The following is a 5,376-nucleotide window of genomic DNA, read 5'->3' as shown; positions in this document are numbered from 1 at the left end:
GTCCGACCAACTACAACAACATTGCTTCGTAGCTTCCAGCTCAAGGGTGGAGTCCCAAAATCATTGGCTTTTGGCTTGAAAACTTGCACAGAATTTGAAACATGAAATGGAATTTTGTTTTGTTTTGCCTCAAATGAATTGTGTACCTTATAAAGATGGTTAGACTTTTTGGTTCGGAACAGTTCACCTCTCCCTATTGTTAAAGCTAGAACTTGAAACTCTAAGGATAAATTTATATTCGTAAATTTGGATAACAACAATTCTTCTCTTAAGGATTATCGGCGTTATTAATGTATGCCTTGATTAAATAAGAGTAGTTTATAGTGTTATTTGAGCTGCTCTATTTTCATGGCTGGCGAATTTGACAATATGAATCCATTCCTCATAAGACAACGAGCCCTGGGAAATTAGAATGGAAGTCGTAAAACCACCAACAATTGAGGGGTTTTGCCAATGAAAGGGTGCCCAGTTCATTGATAAAAGAGGTCGCTAAAAAAGGTTAATGAATGTCAGAATAGTATAAACAGTCACTGCTTAGAATACCAAGTGTTAAATTTGTATTATTTCATTGTGACGAATGCTTTAGTCGAACAATAGTAAAGCTACCGCACTACACTCTTTTTTATAAGAACAATCACGAGCCTCAAAATTGGTCAAAATTCAAGAACAAATTAAGAATAAGTTTAGACTGAGCTACTGTAAAATGCAATTTTGAACACCGTTTTATTTCATAAACGGCTTCTTTTAGCCATGTTTGGGTGCTTTTCGCTGAATGTTCAAATTTGTCAGCAAATGAAGGTTGTCTCGCTCACTTCGTTAGCAATGAGGACCTCCTTAGAGCGAAAAAGCTAGCACTCGCACTTCTTACACCCTATTAGATTAAGAACAAATTATGAACAAACCAGCCCAGTGGCAGAAATTGTCGGGGTATGGGAGGGGGAGGGGGCTCGGGCAATGTCGTCGGAAATTTAGGGCTTTCATTGGATATTTGACAACCGTTTAACTTGTCCAAATCACTTTTATAAATCGTTCTGAAAGGGAATTTTAAGCTAATCTAAGCGGCTATGCAAATTTTTAAGCGGCTCTGCATTTTCTTTTTTTTACCCCAGGTGCCTCTACAATCTCTCTGTGCCTTTTTGCAAAATTTGAACATAGCATAGCTGATAAAATAACAGCTAGTACTAAATAATCAATCAAACAATATATGTCCAAAATCAAAACTGCTTGTGAATTGTATTTTCAATTTCATTTCCGTAAAGATTAGCCAAAATTTCCACCGGATTCTTCTGAATAAAAATTTTTTTCAAACGTATTTCTCACTGACGAAAACAAGATAGAATGTATAAGATGAACGTACGACTTTTCAAAAGTGTTATCGGTCTACCTCTTTCATCATCAATTGTCTTAGATGAGATATCAATCTTGATATCAAAATTCATTTTTATTTTTATTTTTAAATATTTATACAGGGTAATACATTCAGTAATGAAAAGATAGTAACTGATTTACAATGAGCCCTGTCTAAAAACCTAAGCTAATTAACATACAATTACATAACAAAGATAAACGAAAATTAATATACAATATATTCTGGTAAGAAAAAAAAAACTCTCAAACCCTTTGATTTTTCAAAGATTGTTTCAGCAAATTTTAAGCCAGTGAAGGACTACTTCATAAATGGATTGTTCTCCTTGCTACTTAATTATGGCGTGGTCATCAAAGATTTCTAAAGGGTCCCACCAAAAATGACCTATTTTCATCAAAATGTGCAGTTTCCTTAAAATTAGACATGACAAAAGATGTTATCTTGTCGGAAAATCATAGGCCTGCCCCCCCCCCCTAATGAAAGCCTGAATTTCCACCACTGATCCAGCCTCAGATTTTCAAAAAAACTAAGAAAAGTCAGCCTAAACATAAATTTACTGGTTCTTATAATAAAGAGTGTATAGCACGGGGAAGGTTTTAATACAAAGAAATCGGTTTCCACTGAAGAAAAAAAAATTGCATATAATATGCAGTGTTTATCAACATGATAAAGAAAGCCAATCGGAAGAATTGTGAAAAGGAAGAATATAGAAAAAGCTAGAAAGCCTTCCGGAATTGAAGCTTCAAGCCAATTAGAGATGTTTTCAATCAATGTCCCATATAAAATCATCAACGTTTATTCATCATTTGGGATAATTCTTTAAAGTTTCAATCCGAGCCCTGCCTAATATCTTTTGATATAAAAGAACAAAAAAACTCTTTGAATTAAGTACGAGTCTTCATTTCATAATGAAAATATAAATATTTTTAATTTTCCTCACCTAGTCTTCATTCCTAAATAAAGACAGCCATTTTATGACTTCATATTTTTATTTTCAGCACCTGAAGCACTTACTCGAGCTTGCGAATCCCCCACATCATGGGCACCTTGATTCTAAGAAAATATTAGAATTATGGAAATGTCTAGATAAACCTAAATTTATCTTCCCTGTATGAATATGGCTTTGTTTATGCATTTGGGCTTTGTAAAGTTTGGAGAAAATCCTCTTGATTCCTGCCTTGTCTACTAGGCACTACAGCCACAGCAAGGGCAGGCAATTTTTAACAAAGAATCATCTTATTTGTTGAAGAATCAATAAAACTTAACATTAGTAATTTTGATTTTGACGACGGTTTTCAAAGTTTTTGTACTGTATAACATTATTAATAATAATAATAATAAAATAACAACAATGTTTAAACAGGGTAACCTCTTCAACACACGGAGTGCTGTTTATCAACAAGGGCCCTGTATCTAACTGCTATATACTACAATGAAATGTTACAATCAAAGAAAAAAATAATAAATACTTAAGACTGTTTAGAAGCAGGGTCGCAGAGAGGATGTTTAGGCCCCGGGTCAGGACGAAAGATGTATAATAGAGACAGACGCTTCTAGGGGGTACATATTATTTGGTAACATTCAAAAGCTTTTCAACCTCTTTAGACCAAGCCCACAAAGTTGAGAAATTCATAACAGCAGTCAAGGACTCAAACTGCTTCTACCTTACTTCTTTCATAGACTTTTGTCATTATTGTTTCTTTGAAAGACAGTTTGTGATAATGAAGAGGCTGCACTGTTACTTATAATGTTTTTAATTTGTTATTATTTGTGGGCCCCTAAGGCCAAGGGCCCCCTGGTCAGTGACCCCCTGACCCCCCTCTCCTCAGCACTGTTTAGAAGCATAAATTAATTTTAACTGTAAATATAAAACTGCTTTAGTTTACTTTTAATTATAAAGAAGAAAGGAGTCCAACTGGCGTAGGCTGCTCGGAAGTTTATTGAACACTTTGGGACCTTGAAACCAAAAGCCTTTATTCCTGTTACGTTACGAAACCGGCCTTTTGATTGCATCATGGTCAATAAATATACCACATCGACACATTTTGTTGTCAAGGCTACTTTTAATAGCTTGTTATGAATTTTGTATGAATTTCTTTTAAGCCAAACTGTAAAGAAAATATTATATCGTTATGAGTAACGAAAGAAGATTCTTTTGTGTAACAATTGTATACATTCGGAATATTTTAGGCCGGATTGCTGCTTATCAACTTCAAAGTTTGCACCAATTTTAACAACTTTTAAATACATTAATTATTTTATAAGAAACAAAGGTCGATGTTGCGTACACCAGTTTCTTGATGTTCTGGAAATTTCAATACTCATTGTTTCTTAAGAGTTTCTTAATTATGATGTCATGAATGACATTATAAAATGTTCGCGGCCTTTCTATCACGTCAAGAGATTCGCTTCCGTTCTGATGCTGTATTTAGACATGGGAAGTATATTTTTATCCCTTGTGTCTAGGCCAGCAGGGCAATCATGATCTTGGATTTCACGAAATTTCGTTGTTCTCAGTTTTATCATTATTTAATAGTTTCTTAATTTTTTTGCTTCGAGTACTGAAGTTTCTTATTTTTTTCTGACTGTCCAGTACTCGTTTCTTATAGCCAGTTTCTTGCAAAAAATGAGTGTATCTGTCCTCTATAATTGGGGGCTGAACTACCCTTAATTTTCATTAAATATGAAAATCAAAGCTTTAAAGCAAAAGGATGATTAAATCCTATGGAAGTCAAACCAAACGTTACAATTATTATTTTTATTCTGGGACAGGAGGGGAGTAGATGTAGTAGAATTTGGGAGAAGAAATGGAAAATACGAGAAATGACTTAGTGGCCACCGGCTGGGTGTTCCACATAATTTTGTCATATTTCTACCTTAGATTTCATAATATGCGTATTTATCGATAGAACCATCCCATCGGTTTCCTTTCGCAGACTTATTACTTTATCGTGGTTTATTCCCGAAAAACATATTCACTTAAATATTCAATTCAATTATTGACTCTGGAATTTGATCAAACAAAGTTAAGCAAATGTTGATTGAAATTGTGAGAGTGTATTTCTGCAATGGAAGTACGACAAAAATTTAACATTTTTGTTTCATATCCTTCTTTGAAATATAAATTCATCTACCAATTTATATCAGAGTTTTCCCAAAGCCACAATTACTAAACAAAGTATATTTCTCGGCCACAAAAGGTGTTCATTGGCGAAAGTATGAACCACAGATATTCCATGCTGTTTTCAAGAAAATATTTTTGCTGAGCCTTGACATTCTAAAAAATCTTTAAGTTTTAGCTTGAATGCTTTCTTAAATTATTCCTGAACGACGTGGGTAGAATCTCAAGCCCAGTGTCGTATGGTTAAAACTTTCAAAACATGATATAATCTTTTGTTGTTAATCTTATGTAATTTAAACATTATCGAAGTTTAAAAAATTGCGAGAAACTCAAATAAACATATGAAGGTAAATTTCTAGCTTGGACATTATCTTTAATTTATACTTAACTTAGCAGTTTTTTGTTGTATTAATTCAATACGAATAGATGAAAAGTCTGTATTAAAGGGATTAACAGCTAGTCTACAGCTAGCCATATTGAATGCACAACGCTACAACTTAACTATGAGCTTGGTAAAGGTATACATGAGCATTTAATTCACAGCAATCGGCTTTTGACTGCTGTTTCTTTCTAAGATTCGCCTGGCATCATTTTTCCACTGGCATCATTTTTCCACTGGCATCATTTTTCTACTGGCATTATTTTTCCACTGGCATCATTTTTCCACTGGCATCATTTTTCTACTGGCATCATTTTTCTACTGGCATCATTTTTCTACTGGCATCATTTTTCCACTGGCATTATTTTTCACTGGCATCATTTTTCAAGTAGAACTGAAGGTCATACTAAGGAAGTTATCAAAAGCGTGTGACTTTTTTTAACATTAAGCAAAGCAAGATGGTTTTATTGCGTCTACAGAAAAGATAACAAGCTGATTTAAACTGACAAA

The sequence above is a fragment of the Rhopilema esculentum genome, chromosome 16 (genome assembly GCF_057945365.1).
Source record: "Rhopilema esculentum isolate cy_ngs chromosome 16, ASM5794536v1, whole genome shotgun sequence".
NCBI lineage: Eukaryota > Metazoa > Cnidaria > Scyphozoa > Rhizostomeae > Rhizostomatidae > Rhopilema > Rhopilema esculentum.
The sequence above is the reverse complement of the archived record's forward strand: the minus strand, read 5'-3'. Positions refer to the sequence as shown.